The sequence below is a fragment of the Pseudorca crassidens genome, chromosome 6, assembly GCF_039906515.1.
Source record: "Pseudorca crassidens isolate mPseCra1 chromosome 6, mPseCra1.hap1, whole genome shotgun sequence".
Classification (NCBI taxonomy): domain Eukaryota; kingdom Metazoa; phylum Chordata; class Mammalia; order Artiodactyla; family Delphinidae; genus Pseudorca; species Pseudorca crassidens.
Window position 1 is genome coordinate 12296724 of NC_090301.1, and position 25165 is coordinate 12321888.

Consider the following 25165-nt stretch of genomic DNA (forward strand, 5'->3'; position numbering starts at 1 on the left):
ATATTTTAGCCATAATAGCAACATCTGTCATGGCATCTTGTATGTAGCTCTTGTACAAAACCAAGTAGTAAATGAATGAAATGTTGTATCTCAAAGCATTTGGTTAAAATTATTTTTGCATGTATACAAAAACAAAGCTATAGATATAAAACTAAAGTTTTATTTCATTAATCATGGATGTGGCATTACATTACTTTTAGACATAAACCTTTATTGGTAGAGGAAAATAATTTTACTCTCATAAGTCTGAGAAAATAGATGGTCATTCAGTATCACTTGCTAAATAACGTGTGGTATTTAGTATTTTTTAAACTTTTTCCTTCAGGATTTTTACATAATGCACACTCCTTGAGCTTAGGGGTATTTTCAGGTATAATTGCTTTGGAGATGTTGAAAGGAAAGTTGTTTTAAAACATTCTGGGACTTTTGTGGGCTGCTTACTCCTCTCTGCTTCAGATCTATTAGATAAATGTTGTAAGATCTTAAACTTACCTTATAAAGATATTACGTTCTCAAATTACCTAGAGAAAATGAAAATTTTAAAGTATTCTCAGAGCAATTATTTGAAAGGTCTCATATTTAATCCTAGGTTATGAGTATGGACAGACAAAAAACAAAACAAGGAACTGTAAGAGTGTCAAAATAACAGATCATTTTATTGTTTAGTCAATCTATTGTATGCAAGACAGGCATATACATATATCTATATCTTCCTAGGGATACACACATACACACACACACACACACACACATATATATATATATACATCTTTTATTTTTTTATTATTATTATTTTTTGAGGTGCGTGGGCCTCTCACTGTTGTGGCCTCTCCTGTTGTGGAGCACAGGCTCCGGATGCGCAGGCTCAGCGGCCTTGGCTCACGGGCCTAGCGGCTCCGTGGCATGTGGGATCCTCCTGGACTGGGGCACGAACCCGTGTCCCCTGCATCGGCAGGCGGGCTCTCAACAACTGCGCCACCAGGGAAGCCCTATATACATCTTTTAAAAGTTTAAAATATCTTTCTAGTCTAAGGAATAACATAACACATTCATCTAAACCACATTATGAAAAGGGGAAAGATTCCCCACATCTGTTGGAAATATTAGGGCAGAGATGTTTGAGCTGGTCAGACCTATAATATTTCCTTTGTACTCTACGTGATATCATGCATGTGGCAGTTTGCTGTGTGCTATAACAAGCTCCCTTTTTGACTGCGATTTGTAAATGTTTCCAGGGGGCTGATCACACTTGTTAAAACAAGGGGGAAATTCCTCTCACCTGAAAGAGTGTATTACCTTTAGGACTGGTGGGATTGTTCTAAGCCCTTAGATGTGAACTTCTAGAAAAGGCCATGACTTTGAGAGGGTAACTGCATGACAATATCTATTGCCCAGCAATACCTTTATGCTCAAATTTTTGAGGACAAAAATGAACTTGGGTCCAAAAATCTTGTGATATTTTTCTGTCTGGGAAAAATGCCATCACTTTTCATGCTTCAATGCAGCAAAGTTTGAGATAAAAGAATATGACTCTTCTCCTTTATTCAACAGCATTTATTGAATTCTACTATATTCTGGTCATTGTTGTCTCTAGGGATAAAATACAAATTAAATTAAAAACTACCTCCTTTCATTCTAGGAGAATGAAACAAATTTCTTAACAATTATAATACAAGATGGTGACTTTTATAATTGAGTCAGATAAAAAGGGGAAAGAAATCCACACTTCCTTTGGGAAACCAGGAGAAATCACAGGAGCTAGGACCTAAAAGTTACATAGACTATGGAGAACAGTATGGAGGTTCTTTAAAAAACTAAAAATAGAGCTACCACATGATCCAATAATTCTACTCCTGGGCATATACCCAAAGAAAACCATAATTTGAAATGATACATGCACCCCAATGTTCACTGCAGCTCTATTTACAATAGCCAAGCCATGGAAGCACCTAAATGTCCATCGACAGAGGAATGGATAAAGAAGATGTGGTACATATATACAGTGGAATATTTCTCAGCCATAAAAAGAATGAAATAATGCCATTTGCAGCAACATGGGTGGACCTAGAGATTATCATACTAAGTGAAGTAAGTCGGACAGTGGAAGACAAATATCATATGATATCACTCATATGTGGACTCTTATTTTAAAAAAAAGATACAAATGAACTTACTTACAAAACCGAAACCGACTTACAGGTATTGAATACAAACATATGGTTACCAAAGGGGAAACATGATGTAGAGGGATAAATCAGGAGCATGGGATTAATATACACACACTACTCTATATAAGATAGATAACCAGCAAAGACCTACTATATAGCACAAAGAACTCTACTCAATATTCTGTAATAACCTATATGAGCAAAGAATCTGAAAAAGAATGAATACATGTACATGTATAACTGAATCACTTTGCTGTATACCTGAAACGAACACAACACTGTAAATCAACTATATTCCAATAAAAATAAAGCCATTGGAAAATCCCTTTAAGTGTTACCTTGCTCCTAGATAAGATCTTTGTAATTTTCTCTGGTGATTATATTCTAAGAGGTCATTTTATTTGGCTTGTTAATTGTAAAGCAAATTGTTTAAAAGATAAATTGTGAATTGACAGGTTTGCAAGTGTAAAGAGTCTAAATGGTTATTAGAAAAGATTTCAGTGAGCGGATGCGATAATAACTGCTTATATTGGGATTTCTGTTTAAAATGTGTTCTTATACAATAAAAAAGAAAGTTATGTAGAGATATTCTTGGGAAAATGGGCATGGGAGGACAATTCAGGCAGTGGAACTTTACAAAAGCCTAGCGGCTTGGAGTCAACATAGGTCTAGTTCAGAGAAGCACCAGTAATCTGTGTGGTCATGTGAAGTGGGTGGTGGGAGATGAGATGTGGTCAGAACACAATGGGTATTATATGCTTGCTGAGGGTTGCTAAATTTTATCCTGGAGGGGAATATTCTAATTGCCTTTGACTAGCTCTTTTAGACCAATGATTTAACATTATGTTGGGTAATAAAGGAGGAAAATTAACTGAAATTTTGAAGTATGTCTTACTGAGTGTCAGATACTGATCTGAAATTTAATCTTTACAACTCCTTTTTTGGGGTAAGCAACATCTGCTATCTGAAGGCTCTGACACTTAGAGAGGTTATGGACTTGTCCCAGAGACAGACACCCAGTGAGCATCAAAGTCAAGTTCAAATCCAGGAAGTCTGGTTCCAGGGGCTACACTTTAACCTCTAATGTTCTGCCTTTCCAGACAGGTCCTCTATTCCTTTGCAGCCTTAGCTGATATAGTAGACTGTTTTGTTTAGTGATAAGTCACTGATATTTACCAATGGATTCATATGTATAACTGAATCACTTTGCTGTACACCTGAAACTAACACAACATTGTTAATCTACTCTGCTCCAATATACAATAAAAATTATTTTTAAATTAAAAATTAAAAAGGGGCATGAATATGAAAAAAATTTTTCTTTGTAAAGACACACAGAAGAGTATGATCTTAACTGTAAAAATAAAAGGTCTAAAAGGAAATATAAGAACATGAAATAGAAGTTACCTCTAAATGGTAGAGCAATAATGGATGTTTTAATATTTATGTTGTTTAAACATTTTCTAGAGTACATGTGTGTTGCTTTTAAAATTATAAGGACATTAATATATATTGCTTTAAAATTATAGAAAATATACAGGAAAAGTAATCACTGAGACAGTTGATCTTAAACGTTCTCACCAGAAAAAAGAAATGGTAATTACGTGATGTGATGCAAGTGTTATCTAACGCTATGGTGGTAGTCATTTTGCAGTATGTAAGTGTATCAAATCAACACGTCATCCACTTTAAACTTACCCAATAGTATGTCAGTTATATCTCCTTGAAGCTGGAAAATAAATAAATAAAATTAATCAATATAAAAAAAAAGTTCAAAGGCTTAATGGATATGATGGTTAAATGTCACATGTTAAGTTAGGAAGCTGTCTTTTGAGTGCTCTTCAAATGTAACATCTTAAATGAAAAAGTATTCAGGCCAATCCTCATCCTTCACTTGGATATTAAAAACTGAATCTGGGAAAGAGAGAGCGATCTTTGCTCTTTGGTCGAAGGCTGTAAAGATGTGACTTCAGAGCTGTCAGTGGCCATGTGCCACCAAGTGGAGAAGTGTGAGAGCAGGGACCCAGCCTGCAGACAGATGGAGAGCTGAGGTTTGAGAAGAGAGAGAAGGAACTGACTGTGTTCCAGATCTGAATCCTTGTCATGCTTTAGTTTAGAGGCCCCTCTGTCTTTCTAATATCTGACTATGTTAAGCCATGAAGTCCTCTTTTTTTTTTTTTAAACTGAACAACTTAGGGAGTTAAATTTTTGTATCTTCGACTTTGAATATATGACAGCATGAGTTCCTCATTCTTAGAATAGTTCAGTTCTTAAAATGTAGAGTTTCTTTGTATAAATTGATATAATACTACTAATTGTACCTAAATTAATATCAAATCACTATACTCCAAACTATCTTCTTTCTTTGATATCATACAAATAAATATTTATATGCTTTTGGCATTTAACCACGCAGTGCTCAATTTTTTTTTCTTGATCCATAACAAGTGAGAACGTAAAATAAGGGTAATGAATATATGATTCAGAAAGAGAATAAAGGAGATAGCTTCTAAAAATGGTGCTATGAACCCTCTTTAAATAATGAGTCTCTTTTGAGGCCCTCTCTAGCAAGTTAAATTGGTAGACAAATTAAGCTTTATGGTGCTGAGAAATTTTAGAGAACCCTTGTTTGTTGTGATATTAAAAATAGGTAATGAACTGTCACTGTTTGCAGATGACATGATACTATACATAGAGAATCCTAAAGATGCCACCAGGAAACTACTAGAGCTAATCAATGAATCTGATAAATTTGCAGGATACAAAATTAATGCACAGAAATCTCTTGTATTCCTATATACTAATGATGAAAAATATGAAAGAGAAATTAAGAAAACACTCCTATTTACCATTGCAACAAAAAAGAATAAAATACCTAGGAATAAACCTACCGAGGGAGACAAAAGACCCATATGCAGAAAACTACGACACTGGTGAAAAAAATTAAAGATGATACCAACAGATGGAGAGATATACCATGTTCTAGGATTGGAAGAATCAATATTGTGAAAATGACTATACCACCCAAAGTAATCTACAGATTCAATACAATCCCTATCAAATTACCAATGGCATTTTTTTTTACAGAACTAGAACAAAAAATCATAAAATCTGTATGGAGACACAAAATACCCCGAATAGACAATGCAGTCTTGAGGGAAAAAATGGAGCTGGAGGAATCAGACTTCCTGACTTCAGACTATACTACAAAGCTACAGTAATCAAGACAATATGGTACTGGCACAAAAACAGAAATATAGGTCAATGGAACAAGATAGAAAACCCAGAGATAAACCCACACACATATGGTCAACTAATCTATGACAAAGGAGGCAAGAATATACAATGGATAAAAGACAGTCTCTTCAATAAGTGGTGCTGAGAAAACTGGACAGCTACATGTAAAAGAATGAAATTAGAACACTCCCTAACACCTTACACAAAAATAAACTCAAAATGGATTAAAAACCTAAATGTAAAACCAGACACTATAAAACTCTTAGAGAAAAACATAGGAAGAACACTCTTTGACATAAATCACAGCAAGATCTTTTTTGATCCACCTCCTAGAAAAATGGAAATAAAACCAAAAATAAACAGATATAATGAAACTTAAAAGCTTTTACACAGCGAAGGAAACCATAAACAAGATGAAAAGACAACCCTGAAAATGGGCGGAAATATTTACAAATGAATCAACAGACAAAGGATTAATCTCCAAAATATACAAACAGCTCATGCAGCTCAATATTAAAAAAACAAACAACCCAATTGAAAAATGGGCAGAGAACCTAAATAGACATTTCTCCAAAGAAGACATACAGATGGCCAAGAGGCACATGAAAAGCTGCTCAACATCACTAATTATTAGAGAAACACAAATCAAAACTACAATGAGGTATCACCTCACACCAGTTAGAATGGACATCATCAGAAAATCTACAAACAACAAATGCTGGAGAGGGTGTGGAGAATAGGGGACCCTCTTGCACTGTTGGTGGGGATGTAAATTGATACAGCCACTGTGGAGAACAGTATGGAGGTTCCTTAAAAAGATATGAATAGAATTACCATATGACCCATCAATCCCACTACTGGGCATATACCCAGAGAAAACCATAATTCAAAAAGGCACATGCACTCCAATGTTCATTGCAGCACTATTTACAATAGCCAGGTCATGGAAGCAACCTAAGTGTCCATCAACAGATGAATGGATAAAGAAGATGTGGTTCATATATACAATGGAATATTACTCAGCCATAAAAAGAATGAAATTGGGTCATTTGTAGAGACGTGGATGGATCTAGAGACTGTCATACAGAGTGAAGTAAGTCAGAAAGAGGAAAACAAATATCGTATATTAACGCATATATGTGGAGCCTAGAAAAATGGTACAGATGAACCGGTTTGCAGGGCAGAAATAGAGACACAGATGTAGAGACCAAACGTATGGACACCAAGGGGGTAAAGCGGCAGGGGTTTGTGGTGGTGGTGTGATGAATTGGGAGATTGGGATTGACATGTATACACTGATGTGTATAAAATGGATGACTAATAAGAACGTGCTGTATAAAAGAACAAATAAAATAAAATTCAAAAGTTCAAAAAAAAATAGATAATGACTACAATGCATGAGCACTGGCCAATCAGAATGGATACTGCCCTTCCACAACAGTTATACAGTCATACTGATGTGGTGGGTACTTGCTGAATACAGGCTGGTCCTCATTCCAGGTTCTAATCTGGTCCCTAAACATTATTGTTCTCCTCTGCCCATCCCTGTTTTCTCTGTTACTCTGAAAACAGCCCCCCAAACACACTTTATTGACTTAAGCAGGAATTCCGGATTTTCATTGAAAGCAGAATTGGGCCCATGGGCTTAACAAACACATATTTTTCCTATTACATTGAAGGCGGCTTGTTTTAAAATTTAAACACGGGCTCTGTTTTGTATGACTATCGTTTGACTATTTTCTGGCATTTTAATAACCTTTATTTATGGAATTCTTTTCATATTACAACTTCTTCTATGTCTTTCAAGAAAACGTAAGTTGCTATGGTTCCGAAGAAAACCCATTTGACCTCAGTAACACTTTTTCCCACAGGAGTTCAAAGTGCTTTGACCTTCAGGCTTCACCTTTGAAGGTGCTGCTGTGCTGAGTTTAGGTTCTGGACTTGGCCTGCTCACTGGCGGGGAGAATTAGGCATGGATTATCAAAGGCAGGGGTGACTTGGATGTCTCAACTTTGACCCTACAACCAAGCACTCCCACAGTGAGGGTCAGTTTAGAGAGTCATGTAGTGACTAACGGATTCTCTGTGTAGTTCTTTAGCTGTTACATCAACATGTAGCTCAGAGGCTCATGGTCTTCCCTTAAAAATCCCATTCCACCCTTGACTGTTAGTCATTATAGAGAATTTTAACATATGCATAATTCTGAAAGTTAAAACACAACCAGGATTTTGAGAAAAATATCTTAAAGCGGAGGGAGACTTTTTTTGAGCAGAGAAAAGGGTATCTTATAGGAATTGGGTAATATGGGGAAAAAGGTCTAGAAACAGAGTAGAAAGAGATGCTGTATGCAACAAAAGAATAAAAGGACAAAATATATAGATCAGCAAGGGTGGTAGAAAGTAAATAGGGTGATATCATATGACAAGGACAAATTTGTTAGATTTACAGGAGAGCTATCAGGAATTCTTCATTTCCTTGTCAATGAATCTCTCCGAAGTTGAGACTTGGGTTATTCAGGCTGATGGAGGAAGAGACAAAGTTATTGAAGGCTTTGATGGAAAGTCAGTAATTTACTTATACTGCTTCCCAGAATTCTATTAGGACAGGAAGAACATGAAAGTTCTCTGACTATATAGAGGTCTAGCAGAGATCCAACATTTATTTTTCTACTACAATCTAGAAACGAAAACGTACTCAAATCTAGAAACAACTGTGATAGAAAAGAAACTCAGATTTTCCCATAAGCCCAACAGCATAGGAAAATTACTATTGAAAAGACAGCAAACAAAGCTTTCATTCATACAAATTCTGATGTGATTAGTCAACAAACACATGGTGAATCAGGTCAGCAGTAATGAGGTTACATCCCTCACTAATGTGCTACAACAAATGCTCAAAATTTGCAATTTTCTCTACATATGTTTACATTTTCAAACAGCTCCAATGACGAAAATAATTTGTATTACTTCTTCATTCATAAGCGACATGAAGGTTTGTAGAAATAGGAAAGTGTGACTTATGGATGGAAAACTACACCTTTTTTCCTGTGAGGCTGGAATTACGGGACACACTGTAAAATTTATAGTTACTGTTATTGAGAATCTGAAGACTGAATATAGGAAAAGAAAGAGGAGCATTTAAAAAACTAAAAAATTAAAGCATTTTATGATTTGGGCAGTTTGTGCTTCACACGCTTACATACTGGTACGATACTATGTTAGATTGGGCTTTAGACCAGGGGTCAGCAAACTCTGGCCCATGGGCCAAATCCAGCCTACCATCTGTTTTTGTCAATAAAATTTTACTGGAGAAAGCCATGTTCATTGGTTTACATACTGTCTATCTGGGGTGCTTTCCCACTGTAATGGCAGAGTTGAGTAATTGCTATAGAAACCATATGGCCGGCAAGCCTAGAATAGTTACTATCTGTCCATTTTCAGAAAAAGTTTGCCAACACTTGCTTTAGAGAGTTAGAGGCTTCAATACTTAGAGGTATTCCTAAAGACCTATAGGCATAGGGTGGACCACAATGAGTAGCTCTTCCCATGCTTTTTAGGAAATATTGAAATTAAGCTGAACTTTAAGGGTAGGTTTGAAGGCAAAAGGAAGAAAACACTATGTGTCCTAATGGTGCACGTAGAAAGGGCTGCTGCCCTCAGGGTCATTATGATTCGTCCACTGGATGTATACCAGCCTTGGATCTGTTTTCCAACCAGTTGGCAGCTTTTACCATTCAATCCTGTCATGTGAAACTTTAGCCACCTGGTACCAGGAGCTGTGAGGGCCCCCCAAAGTGAGGGGCTCAAACTGATTAGCTCAATTTGTTATACTCTAGGATTTGGTTGTGAGAAGTTATACTAAACTAAATTGGGACCTTGTGAAAAATAGGCACTTATTGAAAGGGAGTTAATGTGATAAAATTCCCATCACGTGATGCACACGAAAGACATAAAATGTGTAACTTGAGAAAGAAAGAGTCACCTGTTGGCGTCATAAGTCAAGAATTCCCAAAGATGGTGGGATTTGAGGTGGGCTCTGAGGAACAGGTAAAATGCTGATAAATGGAGAAGGGAGAGAAATGCTCCCCTGTGGAATGAGTGGAGGTTTTCTCTTCTCTGCCTGAGCAGAGCAGAGCGACAGCTGGCTGACTTCCGGCAGTGAACAGCCTTTGTACACAGGAATGGAAGACAAAGTCCAGGCTTTAGGCTCTAGGATTAAGCTACCTCAGACCTTAGAGACAGGGCATCTCTCGGCACAATACTCACTATTGTTCATCTGGGAATTTTTATTTGTCTTATCAAATTTCTCTCCAGTGCTATCACAATGGAAAGCCACAGGAAATATTTTGCCATTTACACGTTGAAAAAGAAAGACATGCTTATACATAAATCCTTTTAAATGGAATTCACATGGAATGAATTAAGGAGGAATAGGGATAAACTTACTTTCAAAGTAGGGGAAATTGAGGTGTAAGAACAATTTCCCAGAGTGACAATTAGTGCTAGATTAGTTATTGAATTTCAGCCTATTAAATTCTAGTGTGTGGTGCTGATATGTAGTCAGTATGCACGAAGGAGGCTTTGTTAACATACGTTTTAAAAATTTCCCTTTTGATTGGTAAATAGTCACTGTCTTGAGTTCCAAAAGACTGGTGACCATAATTCCTGCTTTGCCTGGACAGTCCTGATATACCCTTGTTATCTAGTATAATTAGTACAGTGCCCTTTATCATTCCCGAAACTGTTCCAGTTTGGGTGATAAATTATATGGTCACCCTGCCACTGTTCCCTCCCTAGAACCCCTTGGACCTCCCTATAAACCAGGAACAATGGGCTAATGACAATGCAACCAGGGTCTGCAGAAAGGAGCATGGCTCAGCACTAAAGCTGGTGTCCTTGTCTAATCGGTTAGTAAATACTTTGACTTTTATCCTTACAGGTTTGGCCTTTTTCAGATTTTCAAACTCTATAGATGGTTCAGAGAGATTCTCCCTCAGCCTGTGGCTGTAACTGCCTGGTGCAGAGGGGAAGACTCCAGTCCTCTTGTGGCCTATGTGGCCCTGGATGATGTAGCCCAGCCTCCACACCACTCTCCAGCCTCGCCCTCATTCCCTGTCCTCTCGCCACGTGGGTCTTCTATCAGTTTTGTGAGAGCAGCTCTTTCCTCTTCACTCTCATTCTGTCCACAATGCTCCTTCTCCCTCCTCATCTAGCCGAGTCATCTTTTTTTTTTTTTTTTTTTTTTTTTGGTACGTGGGCCTCTCACTGTTGTGGCCTCTCCCGTTGTGGAGCACAGGCTCCCGACGCGCAGACTCAGCGGCCATGGCTCACGGGCCCAGCCGCTCCGCGGCATGTGGGATCTTCCCGGACTGGGGCACGAACCCGCGTCCCCTGCATCGGCAGGCGGACTCTCAACAACTGCGCCACCAGGGAAGCCCTAGCCGAGTCATCTTTTAGGTTGCAACTTCATGAAGACTTCCCCAGGCAAGCTTTCCTTGACCCACTGTGGTAGCAGAATTCAAAGATGGCCCCTGAGATACCTGTCCCAGGTATATATATATATATATATATATATATATATATATATATATATATACACCTTTTCCCAATTATTCAATGAAACATTAATCTACTATGAAGGTACTAATATGAAGGGATTTTGCAAATATAATTTAGGTACCCAATAAGATGAGCTTAAGATGGGGAGCCTACGCTTGGTGAGCCAAACCCAGTCCAGTAAACCCTAAAAGGAGACTGGGTTCTTCTGGAAGAGAGAGCTTTGAATCATAGGAGATTCGATACAAAGGAGGTTTTCCATCACTGGCTTTGAAGAGGGAGGGGACTCTGTGACAAGAAATGTGGGTAGTCTCTACGGGTCGAGCACAGCCCCCAGCAGTCAGACAACAAAGAAACAGGGACTTCAGTCCTACAACCACAAGGAACTGATTTCTTCCAAGCACCTGAATAGAACTTATTAGTGCATTGTTCCCCGGAGCCTCCAGACTAGAACTCAGTCTGGACAACACCTTGATTTCAGCTTCTGAGACCCTGGGTAGAGAATCCAGCCACACTGTGCCTGAGTTCTGACCTACAGAAGTCTGAGCTATTAAGGGGTTATGGTTTTAAACTGCTAAGTTTATGACAGTTTGTTACATAGCAAAAGAAAACTACTACATCCAAAGTCTAGTTCACACTCCTTTCTTAACCTCCCATAAGATCATATTCTTTCCTTTCATTGGTCTTGTTAATTTCTAATTATATACTAAGTTGTGTGGTGGGTTGCATAGTGTCTCCCAAAAATTCATGTCCACCGGGAACCTCAGAATGTGACCTTATTTGGAAATAGGGCCTTTGCAGATGTAATTAATTAAGGATCTTGAGATGAAATCATCCTGGATTTATGGTGGGCTCTAAATAGAGTATCTGCTGTCCTTATAAGAAAAGAGGACACAGAGACACACAGATGGAGATAGAGATTGAGTGAAAAGTCTTACAAGCTGAAGAACTCCAGAAGCTGGAAAAAGCAAGGAAGGATTCTCTGCTAGAGCCTTCAGAGGGAGCTTGGCTCTGCCAATGTCTTGATTTCAGACTTCTGTCCTCCAGAATTGTGAAAGAATAAATTTCTTTGTTATAGCCACCCAGTTTGGGGTAATTTATTATGGCAGCATTAGGAAACCAGTATGAAGTCTATGATTTTTTAATTTTTAGATTCTCTCTGTCACACCCTTTGACTTAAGGGTTGTGTCTATTGTTGCCCAGCATGGTGTCTTCCATGCCTTTCCTAATGTCTGACATAGAGTAGGTGCTCAAAAAATTAAATCATCATCTAATTAATATGCATATGGTTGTAAGAATGGAAAAATGACTCAGAGCTTTGCCTTACCTCTGACTGGTCAATTTTCCTTTTTAGCACACTAGGGAACAAATATCTCAGAAGGAATATTTAGCACAAGTCCAGGTTTGAGGTCAGTCAGTATACTGTATATTTGGGAACCACAGCTTTTCATAGTCCTCCTTCTACAACAGAAACAGCAATGTTCTTGGATTATTTCCATTCAGGGCTGGATATAGATTTTGACAAGAACTTAAATCCAGTCCTGGACAGCTAAGGTAATGTGGATTTCTGAAACTAACTCAGTTGTATCCAGACTTTGGGGCTGCACTCAATGGAAATGCCTTGACTAATGTGAGCAGTAAAACAAAGCTATGGGAATGCACTGAGTAGAATACAAAATTGAAGGAAGACTTGAGCAGCAAGATGTCTGGAAGGACAGGAACCAAGTCCCCTAAGATACTTTAGGTATCTTAGAAACAGGCTCTTATGGTTATCACTTTAGGGTTCCACCATTGGCTGATTCAACTCCAACCACTTTTTGCACCTCAGAGCTAAAGAGTACATGTCCCAGGAGACCAGATCTGATTGGCTAACAAGTCACAGGCTCATCCATGTGATCGGGGTCCTGTGATTGGCAGTTCCACTAAACCACGTGAAGTAAGAAAGTTCCACAAATAAAGATGGTACTATTACCAAAAGGCAGAAGAAGGAAGCTGGACAGATAACCCAGAAAACTTCCTCTAAACTCTCCATGTAAGCTCATCCTCCAACCACAGTGACCTGACCAAAAGTTTGTTATTTTTGCCTTTTAGAACCCACCTTCCCTTTTGGTATCAGTGTCCCCATATTTTGGGGGAAACCCTCTCTACATTCATTTGGTGTGAGTGGAGCTCCAGGTGTGCATAGGAGACCCCAGCCAGGTTAATTCAAACCAAGGAGTTTTCAGGTTTTTTCTTGGATGTATTAGAGGAAAAGTATTTTTTTTTTAATCTTCTTGAGGTTGCTAGAATGTAGGGTATAACTCTTGAAAGTCTAATTTTCACACAAAGGAAAGAGCTTGGAGTGTGTGAAGCCAACACAGAGGACATCAGAACTGAGGAGGGAGGAGAATAAGACTGAGCCATAATGATGTCACTTGTGTCCCAAATCTGACCCCAATTCTGGGTTTTACAGTTGAATGAGCCTCCTTTCTTTTCCCTTCCTTCCTGCTTTTCTCTCTTCCTTCTCCTCTTCCTTATCCTTCTTTTCCCTTTTCTTTGGCTTAATTAAGTGTGAATTGTAGTTTCTGTCACTTGCAACCAAAAGAACTCTGAGTGATTTGGAGAGAGAGAGAGAGGAAGTGAGAGAGAGAGAGAGGGAGTTTCACTCACAAATAGTGAGGACAGCAGAGTCCCCAGCCTGGTTTCTGCTAATGCAAGTTCTGCTCTGGTGCACACAGTGAATACCGTCTTCTGCCTCCTCTTCAGAGGCCACACGTTGTGTCTGGTGTTCTAGTTTTCATCCCCTCCCCCAACTCAGATTGACTGTGTCCAATCCCTGGTGTTCCCTGTTATGGCTTCTTGAACTGTCTCCCTACTCTTCCTGTGCCTGTTTTGACAGTTACTGTCACTGTCTCAAAAGTTGCAAATGTTTCTCACTGTTGCTTTGAGAAGTGGGAATTGTGCAGAGAGAGGTGTTATCTGTCAGCAAAGCAGCATTGTGAGATTGGCTTGCCAAGTTGGTGAGACTCTTCAAGTTGTTTCCCTCAGGGTGTGGAGCTTTGTGAAGGTCTCTTTTACTTTGCTGTAAAGGGGTCAAGTGCATAAAGGCACATGTGCCTGCTGTGTGTGCAGACAGCACCTGCCTGAAGCAGCCTGGGTCACAAGGACTGCCTGCATGGGGACTTAGCATTATCCATCACTTTTGCTACAGATCCCAGCTTCAGCTTTGAGAAAGTGATTTGACAAGCTGAGGCCGTGATCTGAGCTGTGGCTGAACTAGGAAAGAAAAAGTTACAAGAGGGCTTCTCAGGGCTTCCTTGTTTATCCTGGAGCCAAGCTATTGGCATGGATGTAATTTCTCGCTACCCACCTCGGATACAGCAGCCGAATGACTGTTAGAATGATTGGTGACTAAGTGGAGTGGAGCTAGTTGAGGGTAATGTAGAATGTCGATTTTATGGACTTCAATATATTGTTTTGTTGGACAGGTGGCCTTGCAAGTCCATTCCCATGAATGTGGGATGCTGTTTGTTGTACATTCACGGAAGTGAGTGTGTATCTCTGCCGTGACATGTTCATGGTTTTTATTATGATCAAGTCCTTTGTCTGAATTGATAGAACCATGTTGTTTGGAAGCCCAAATGACAGCAGCTGTTTTTTTGTTTGTTTAAAACAAAGTGAGTTGCTAAATCTCTTATGAGGAAATACTGCAATTATAAACAGAAAGCTCCCCAAACATTCACTTACTTGGAATTTATAAAGTTATTCTTGCAAAAGGTATTCTGGTAGAGCTCCCAGGAAGAGCATGCAGAGTGCTATTAGAATACATTACGAGGTTCGGAGAGTATTTTGGAGAAAGCTTCTAGAGAAGAATGATTTGGGGAAAGGAAATAAATGTTAGCCAGGCAGAAAAAAAAAACCAAAAAAAAGAAAAAGTACAGCAAGAGCATTATAGGTAAAAGGAACAACAAAAATAAATGCAGTCTTTCCAAACATTTCTGTAACCTTTATAAGAATTATTCATAGGAACAAGAGATGCGACAGAAAACTCCTTGATAAATTTTCTTCTACAATAATATGAGAAATTGGTGTTACATTTCCAGTGAAAGTTTGCTGTCACTTAATCGCTTTAAAGAGAAAACATTGTCCTATGTAGAGCACACTGTTAGTCTTCGGCTGTAACTTCTGAGGGATGTTACATCCATCTCCGGGGATGTGGCCATGGAGCTGTGCTCACACGTAAGGAAGCTCATTGTCTTTCAATCCCTGCAGGATATAGAGAAGTCAGACCCATTTCACCATCTACTAGCTCTGTGATTTTTGTAAATTGTTTACTTCATTTGAGTCCTTTTTCTTCATCTGTAAAATGGAGCTAATAATGGTCTCTACTGAGTTCTTGCTAGGGTTAAATGAAAAATTACATTTAAAGGGCTTATCACTCTTTCTAGAGAAAGAAGAAAAACGAACCACTTAATCCTTAAATAAAATCAAATAATAATAAAAAATAATCATAAGGAAAACATGGGAAATGGTATAAGGCAGATAAAAGCAAAAAGTATGAATTGAACAGAAAAGCAGTTGACTTGATAAACTCAAGACATTTTTATATCAGACAAAAATGTTTAATATTCAAGTTTAGCAATAACTGGAGAAAACACAAAACACAATGTTATGTATTAAATGCTTTAAAACACTCCTGCGCTGTGATCCAAGATTTCCACTTCTAGAAAATTCTTGTGAGGAAATAATTACAGAAGTACATAAAGAGTCCCAAGTATATGTATTATTTATGTTGGGAAAATAATAGAAACAGCATCCATTAGTTGTACGTAGCTCATTACACAATTATGGCAGAGCCAATCAAAATCTATGAAGAGTATTTATGGGTATAGAAGAAGACTCATAATAAGGTGTAAAACTAAGTCAAGAAGCCATACACTTAGATACTTATTTGATTTCTAAAAGTCCATATGAATCTATAGTCATAGGGGATGAGTGTGTGTGTGTGTGTGGGGAGGTAATGATGTAGCCCAAGATACTCAGACACACAGTGGAATAAGAGAATTACATAGTTTGATTTTCTTTTGTATATTTTTAAAACTCTCCTAATTTTGTGCAATAAGCATTTATTGCTTTGTTGTCAGAAAAAAATATAAATACTAGAAGTTACGATTTTTTTCAAGCCATGCCTTAACATGGGAATAATTGAAAATCTCTCTCTTGTTCCCCCTTTCCTCCTTTCCTCCCTCCCTCTCTCTCCCTCTGTTCCTCCTGTGAGACACTTTACTGGACTGGGTAAAGTCCAAGGATCCTTTCACAAACAAGACTTAGCATGAAGAAACTATTGTTTTTCAAAGCTCAACAAGGGGCTATGGGAGAGGGCATTGAAAATATCCATCATTTCCACCCAAACCACTTCTCACATTTATTTCTTCCCTTTATATACCCTGACCAGGTAAGACATCCCACCATAGTGAGGGCTCTCATGCTATCTACTCTCCTAAACGTACCTTAATCGTATTTTTTCCTTCCTGGCCTGGCAGAGTCAAATCATATTTGTATGTATTTGAACATTACTTACATGAATAACTGGTTATTTTTTTTAAATCCAGCTGCATATTTTAGTTCCCTCCTCATTTACGAAACTTAAATGGAAGCTTAAGTCCATTCAGCAGTACGTACTTTGTTCGTTTCCTGAAGCCATCAGAAAAGATCCAGTCTCTAAAAAGTTTCATGAACTTCATACAGTGGATTCATTTCTCTATATGTACTTATTTCTTAAATTGGTTTGCATGTCACACTTTTAAGTTTTTGATTTCCTACCTATTTAGTATTGCCTATGTTTTATAGCAAGTCAATCTAAAAGGGCAACAAAGATGGGGCAGGGGTTGAGTTCCTTGGGTCATCTCAAGGAAAACACTTGATCTTCCTGGACAACAGCATTCTCTTCTGTAAATGGAGAAATTTATTTGCATAAATTTTCCCTTGGTTGTTCTAGAAGGATTAAATAGCCAATGTCTGGAAGCAACACGAGCCATTCTGAAAATAAGGCTCTGGGAGCCTATGCTTTTCCTTCTCAGAAGGATTTATTGCTTCAGCACTGGGGCTTGCATGCATTGTGTGTACAGAGTTGGGACTGACCTTCCTGGTTCAAGCAAAGAATTTATTTCTTTAACAAACACATATGTAGTGGTTAATATGTGTTAAGCACCATTTTAAGCTCTACAAATTTTAATTCATTTAATCCTTGCAATAACACTATAAAATTGGCACTATTGTTATTTTCATTTACTGAGGTAAGGAAACGGCCCCAGACTGGTGAAGTAATTTGCCCCAAATCTTGCATTTACTAAATGATAGAATCAGCGTATAAACTCAAGCTATCCGTCTATAGATTTCATGTTTATAACCATGATGCTATGCTGCTTCGAAGGAAATTTTGAGAATTGACTGAAAATAACCCCCACTTTATGTTACTGAGGGGTTTTCTTGGTCTGTTTTAAATATAAAAACCTACTTGCCTACTTCCTGATTGATAGCCAATATTTATCCCAAACGGAAAGTGATTCCTGAACTTAATCTTGCAAGGGTGATTCTTCTTCTTAAATGCCTTCCGTGAGCTAATGGAACCCTTCCCATCACATGTACTTGAATGCATTTGAACACACAGATTGAGAACCACCAAAAAAGGGAGAGGGAAAGTCCTTTTCCCGATTCATGGAGGAGGAATCTCAGCATGGATCTGTCCATCAGGAGGCTCAGAGTACTCAGGAAACCTCTCAGGAGATAAGCTGTTTGGAGGATTTTAAATCCACGAGCCCAACAGATTCCCCACCGCGCTGGTGGACAAGATTCACTTGACTCGCCTCTTGGATCTCAGTGGAATTAGCTTGGCTGTATATGACATTCAGCATTTTGATCAAAATTAATGTAATGCAGCTGAGATCCAGATAACATTCGTTAATTTTAAAAATGTCGCTGTTTTACCTAACATGAAGCTTGGGTTGATCATGATCTTTTTATTTAAAAAAATTTTGGGGGGGGGGCTTCAAACAAGTAATGCAAGGCGAAATACCTGCTTTTTCAATCTAACAAAAGAAATCCTGAAATCGATGTTGCCATCAAGCCATCTCATTTCTTTCTGAATGTGTACGTAAAATTAAATGGCATTACCCTCACAATTGACTGTGGGGATCAGAACAAAGCAATCGCCTTGAAATAACTGCTCTGTGCAAGAGCTATAATAAAGCTTGTGAACATCACCTCCATCCTCTGTAAGTGACTTAGGATGACATTCTGAGAGTCGTGGTGGCACTTTACAGTTGGAATTGTTCTTTAATAAACTCTTTCCTCACAACTTACCACCCCTTACTCAGTAAGTACCTTCACAATCCATTTAATGGGCAGATAAGCATTATTACCCTTATAATCCAAAGAAAAAATAGCAAAGAGCTAAATTTGAAAAGTGGTTGTTAGTTAAGGCAAAAAAAAAAAATGATAAAGACGGTTAAAAAGCAAACAGAGGAGAAAATAGAACAAAGAGTTGTTTAAAAACTCCTACAGACAATGGACAATGCTTCCTACTTTTACTTTAAAATACTTAGATAAGGATAGAATGCCTCTAACCAAATTCCTCTGTTTTTTAAATTTTTCTGGTAGAACAGTTGGTTTGTGCAGGTGCTTATGAGGTTAAACCAAGAGATTTCAGGTAAATACTGCTATTGTAATGCCTTATTTAGGCACGATCTATTCAGGTTAGCTCTAAAGGGCTTGTATTAGCACACTTGCGTTCTACACTAGCTCTCTGGAAACTGACAGCAGCTCCAACCTTTCAGCAGTCTGTGGAGGCTGTGAAATCCAGCCCAGGGGCAGTGATGTGTTTCTGCTCTCTGGGTGTCAGCCCTGTTTCCTTTTCGCCTCTCCATCTCATATTTGTTCAACACCTCTTTAAACAATTAATTTCTTGTATTAATGTTCCTCTGTCTAAAGTACTTAAAATAATTACATTTTCCTGAGTGGACGCTGAGCTTAATTTCAGGAAACTCATAGAAAATAAAGGATACTTCTTTAATTTTAATGATATCACTTAGAAACCATTCTTCCACTGGTGAATATTTTTAGAAGGGCTTCTAGAGGTATGCTAAAAGCCATTTAAAAGCTGTTATGAAGCAATAATTAATCAATTTCATTTACTCATTAATTATTTATTGACATGCCCAGTGTTGTACTTATTACATACATGTAAAATTTATTCGTAGCTTTTACATAGTTTGCTTCTCTTATTATTTCTTACCTAGTATTAACCAGGTTACAAAAAAAGGATTTGACGGGAAGCAGACATAAATGCTAGTTTTCATTAAATTTTACCTTGGTTAACAGGAATAAAGCAACTCTGATCGCTGTAAGCAAAACAATAAGGCAATTATAAATTCTGGAACTATCAAAGGAACTTGAAACTGCTAGAAAATTGCCAAGCATCTGTAAGCCTCTAAAGGTTTATATCATCAAAGAAAATACACTTTAATTTTAAAACAGACTTTGCAATTTACTAATAGTACTAAATACAGTGTTTCTAGATGCAGAACATATTGCTTTTAACTTCTGTAAGGCTCACAGAAATCTCAGCAAAAAGGGAAACTGGCTAATAGTCAACATGGAGCATAAAAGAAGAAGAAGCCTCAGGAGCTGAGAGGCAGGTGGCCCATGGTGTGGAGCCTACCTGAGTCAGAATCCTGGCCCTGCCATCATGGCCTATGAGCTGTAGAGTGCAGATTTCTCCTGTCTGAGAGAGATGATTATGACTATAATAACAGAAATGAACTCATAGGGTTCTAGTGAAGACCACATAGAAAGTACTTAGAATAGTGTCTAGGAGATAGTAAACATTCAGTAAATGTTATTATTAACAATTATGATTATGGCTGGTATGGTCACAGGGCACAGGCAGCCTGGACACTAGTGAGTAATTTATCTCTGATCAGTACACTCACCTCAAACCTCTTCCTTCCTTCCTTGTTTCTTTCCTCCCTCCCCCTCCCTCCCTCCCTCCCTCCCTCCCCCCACTTCCTTCCTCCCTCCCTTCCATCCTTCCTTCCTTCCACCTTTCTCCCATCCTTCTCTCCCACTCTCTCACTTCCCCCTTCTCTGAATGTGATTCTTTTTCTGTTTCCTTTTACCTCTCTCTCTCTTTCTCTCTCTCTCTCTCTCTCTCTCTTATTCTGCCTCTTCATTTAGTTCAATCTTCCCACCCCGATTTTTCCCTACCACCTTCTTCCCATTCCCATCAACCTCATTAATGTCCTTCCTCCACTAATTATGATCTGTTTAAAATGCATTTTAATTACTTACTCTTTTCAAGTAATCTAACATTTTCATATTTCTACTTAAAAAATTAGCAAGAGAAGTGTTTTACACCTTGAAAAATAAAGTCCTCAAAACTCTTTTAAATTATTTTATACATGTCATTGCCTTGGTTGGATATTGTTATTTGTGGAGCAATAACAAACAAAGCTGTCTTCTATTCCACCATGGTAAGACATCAGTGGATTCCTAGCTTTGAACCTGTAAAGAGAGAGAGAGAACAAGAGACAGAATATCAGAGAGAGAGAGAAAGAGAGAGAGAGATATATAAATTAGGGCTCGTCCAGGGTGTAATAGATTAGCACCTGCAGTTGAAACACACAATCAGGAAGCTGGGCTGTGCACAAGAGTCTGACCCCAAAGCAGCTCCAACCACTGAGCAGGGCTGGCCAAGTCGAGGCTGGATGGCAGCCATGGCCAGGCATGTGGCAGAAGCAATTCCTGTCCTAGGAGGAGGAGAACAAGAGAACCCCCCATGGCTTTTCTTCTGGAATATTATGATGGTGGTATTCTTGTATCTTTTAGGTCGACATATTTAGACATTTTTCTCTCTTCTTGCTTGTATCTCAGAGCAACTAAGTAGACCTTAAAGATGATTCAGGAGAAAGTTCAAGTCCATTCTAGGTGCTTGTACTGTCACTCGTGTTTGGTAAAGCATGTATCTGTATTTGTTTACTTATTTAGTGGACGGTCCGGTATACCATGGGGAAAAAGATGCACTTGGTAGACAGGAAACATTTTATTAAAAAATACTTATGATGAAGCTACTTAATGAAAAGTACAAGTTATTTTTTTCTCTAAAATATTTTATTTTATCAATATAGCTTTTAATAACACCCAATCCACCCTATTACAGTATAAAGAGAAGTGAAATGGAAACAAAATTCCCTTTTCCTTTTCCACTGAAAAGCCTTCTACTTGGTACCTACTTCAGTTAGGGATGCCACAAAATGATGCATGGTCTCTCAGTGTCCCATTGTACACTGAACAGAATTAAGATGGAAACCTAGACAAGTATCAGAGCTAAATTCACTAGCAGGACAACTTTACATTATAACTCCATTTCTTAATACGTTACGTTTTCATCAGAATTCTTAATAGAAATAAAGATTAAAGGAGGTGACTTCCAAGCTGCTGTTTTCAAGAACACCTGGTCTCGGATTCTGTCCTGGATCTGACATTTATAACATTGCTCACTGCACACTTCCATCCGTTCTATGAGCTCGCATTTATAGAGCGTATTTAGCGTCATAAAGATCTTTTACATGCATCATGGTATCTTACATTTGTGGAGTACTTTAGCGTTTATGAAGCACATTCACCTTCATGGTGGCATTTGAGTTTTACAGAAATCTTGTTGTATTAAAGAGGGGGCCCACAGAAGACCAGCGATATTATAAATCATCCCCAGGTCACACAGGTAAGAGATAACTCAATCTTCTAATGAGACTTCATTTGAATCCAGGGCTTCTGATTTCTTTTCTCACAGGAAAACACCAACCAACACACACAAAAAAACTTGCAGATTTGTGCAAAGTGGGGACAGTGAACAGAATCTGAAGAGAACAGAACTCATGACATAAAATTCCTGTGTGCTCGGTGCAGCCCTTACCAGGTCAAGGTAGGTGTGTTGCCCTTTTCCATATTACGTTATTTCAGCTGTATGAAGCGCACCAAGATGACACCAGCATGGCACTGACTTGATTTAGAACTGAGCCACGCACCTGTTCTTCTAAATATAAACAAATTTGCAACCTGAGCTACTTGCAGTCACCGGAGGGTAATCAAGTGAAAGCTGGGGCCGGCGCCTGCCTGCAGCCTGACCCTGGGCTTACAAAAGCACAAGGACGAAGAAAGCGTCATGCCAGGCAGGATGTTTGGCATTGCAATCTGGTGGTCACAGTGACCTTTTATCTCACCAGAGAGATTGTAATTATTAGCTTTATGATCCTTATTGTTATTTTAAAATGTGCTTAGTTTGCTCTTGTGGTTCAGCTTGTACCCAGCCTGTTGAACTTTCCAGGTCCACTTGGTTTGTATATATGAAAGTTGCCTCAGTTGCCGTGTTTGAAGAAAGCTTATCTGAAGGGAAATTGTTTGCTGCACTCCAGAACACTAAATTAAATCTATAATATATTTTCAGTGTCCATGTGAAGGCAATATTGTTCCAGAGTCTAGAGTTCCTGGCTAGTCAAAGTATGTGACTATTCCTCCTTGATACTATGATGCCTCTTTCCATTCTTGCTCAGAGGGAAAGAAATCATACTGGGGCCCTTGGAAATTTCCACATTATCCTTAACTGATGGGAGACTACAGAGGCGATGCAAATGTAAGTAGTCCCGGGCTTTCCTGGTGGCGCAGTGGTTGAGAGTCCGCCTGCCGATGCAGGGGACACGGGTTCATGCCCTGGTCCGGGAAGATCCCACATGCCACGGAGCGGCTGGGTCCGTGAGCCATGGCCGCTGGGCCTGCACGTTCGGAGCCTGTGCTCCGCAATGGGAGAGGCCACAACAGTGAGAGGCCCGCGTACTGCAAAAAAAAAAAAAAGTAAGTAGCCCCGTGGCAGGCGTGTTATGGTGCACATGATGGAATGGTACAGAACTGGGGGACTTGATTGATCTGATTGGCCAAAACTCTTAAGATGGTCCAGATTATGATCATAAGTAGGTTCTGAAAGCATTATTTCTAGATGCTGAGCATCAGCAGAGAAGTCTCTTAATTCTCTTTCAAAATGACTGCCATGCAGTTGCAGAAGATTTGCTTGTTGACATTTTTGAATAGACAGAAAAGCGCCAACGAATAGTAAAACTGTTGCCATCTTTTGATTTGCTTATATGTTCCTCCATCTTCAACCTGGTAGTTTGATGAATTCTACTAAAATGTCTTCTAGTGTGAATAGATATATTGAATTCTTGGGGTAAACCCTACTTGTGTATGGTGAAATGTTACATATTTAGATCGAGATAGAGAGATTGATGGATACATGTAGATTGATCTAGCTGAGATGGTGATAGAGCTGGAGTTCAATTCTCCCTTTGAGAGAACCTGCTGCAAAGAGTCACTGGCAGACAGACTCAGCTGCTGTCACTTGGGAACTACCTTACCATTTGCGTGTGGCCACTCTCTCCCTGGTCTGTGCTCAGCCAATGACTGAGCACAGGAGGAGGATTAGAGCTGGGCATTCCTGCTCCACCAAGAGTATGAGTCAAAACAATATTACAGCCCAGGGGAGTGGTGGAGATTAATGTCACCATTAAAGACCTTAAATGTGGTGTTCTTCACCATATCTTCATGTAATTCATTAGTCTGGTCCCTGCAGAAACTGGATGAATCCTGAAGAATGACTATAGCCTACGACAAACAATCAAGTAGCTCTGATCACAGCTGCTATACAGGGTATGGTATGATTGTCAGAGTTAATTTATAAGGTCTCAGGTACATTGCAAGTGGCCGTGGATTTGGTGAGTGCATTCTTTTCTATCCCAACCAGAAGAGAAGGACAGAAAGCGTGCACATTCATGAGGACTACACAACGATAAGCATAGGTTTCCCCAATGGCTATGTTAACTCTCTTCCTCTTTCAGGATGCAATCCAAAGATGCAAATCCACCTGCATATCCTAAAGAACATCACATTGCTCCCATATATCAATGGTGCCATATTGATGTGGCAGGCTGAGCAAGAGGTGCTTAATATGCTGGAGACCTTGGTGAAATACACGCACTCTAGAGGATGAGAGGTAAATTCAGTGATGAATCAGGAACCCATCTCTCTGGTAAACTTCTAGGAATCCAGTTGTCAGGAGATTTCCAGTACATAACCTCCAAAGTATAAGTCAGTTGGCTAGAGCTTGTGCTGCCTACTACTGAGAAGGCAGGGGGCACAGTTCCTTGTAAACTGCTTCAGGTTCTGGAGGCATCACATTCTACACCCAGGTCCTAGGAATACAGCTCTGTTTCATGTGCTGGGTGACATGGAAGGCTGCTAACTTTGAATGGGGCTTAGAGTAGGAAAGGGCTCTGTTTAGTAGGTCAGGCTGTGGTGTGAGCAGTTCTGCTATTTGGGACATAGAGTCCAGCCACCTCTATGTTCGAAATGTCAGTGATAGAAAAAGATAAAGCATGGAAAAAATGGCAAGCCTAAAAACTGGGAGGAGTACAGTGAAAGCCCCTGGTGTTCTAGAACAAGGTCATGCCATTTGAGTGAGAATTATATGGCTTTTGAGAAAACAATCCGATGTTTTATTGGGTTCTGGTAGAGGCAGAACATTTCACTACGGTGCGCCTAACAGTCATGCATCTAGAACTACCCATTATAAGCTAGGTCCTCTTGGACCACCAAGTCATACAATCAGGTGGGCACAGCAGCAATCCATTGTAAGATGGAGATCATACATCAAGAATGGAAGTGTAGACGGAACAAATAGTAAGCAGCATGAACAGATAGCTCAGATCCTCATATCTCCCACCAAAATTGCACCAGCACCTCTTCTCAAGCTTGTCCCTATGACTATACTATAGGGGGAAGTTCCTATATGGCCGAAGGAGGAGAAAAGCCCAAATTGGATGTACAGATGGGTGAGCTTGGTGGGTTGGTGTGAACTAAAAATAAAAAGAAGCTGTATTATGGCTACAATCAGGGTAACCCTGAGAGTCAGTAAAGAATAATTTTTCCAAAGTTAGAGCGGTGGGCAGTGCTTGTGTGTTGAAGAAAAAGTAACTAAAGAGGAGGAGTAGCTAAAGGTGGTCAGAGTCTGTAAGGAAAAGGATTGGGAAGTTGGGGACAAGGAGGTGGATGGATATTTGGGGGTGGGCACGGTGTGCGAAGACTTTGTGTGCCCACTGCAAAGCACTTACCTCTGAAAAG

At 39.1% G+C, this 25165-nt stretch overlaps 1 long non-coding RNA gene across 7 annotated transcripts in view; it reads left to right on the forward strand.

Moving 5' to 3' along the window:
• LOC137225748 (uncharacterized) overlaps positions 1 to 25165 on the forward strand; it is a 183375-nt gene that overhangs the window by 16003 nt on the left and 142207 nt on the right. For 3 of the 7 annotated variants that reach the window (XR_010944006.1, XR_010944002.1, XR_010944004.1), the window contains exons 2-3: positions 21789 to 21920; positions 22549 to 22628. This is a non-coding gene — a long non-coding RNA (uncharacterized lncRNA). Of the gene's footprint in view, positions 1 to 21788; positions 21921 to 22442; positions 22528 to 22548; positions 22629 to 25165 lie in introns of those variants that run through there. The other 4 variants (XR_010944001.1, XR_010944005.1, XR_010944003.1 and 1 more) reach the window with 2 other exon arrangements.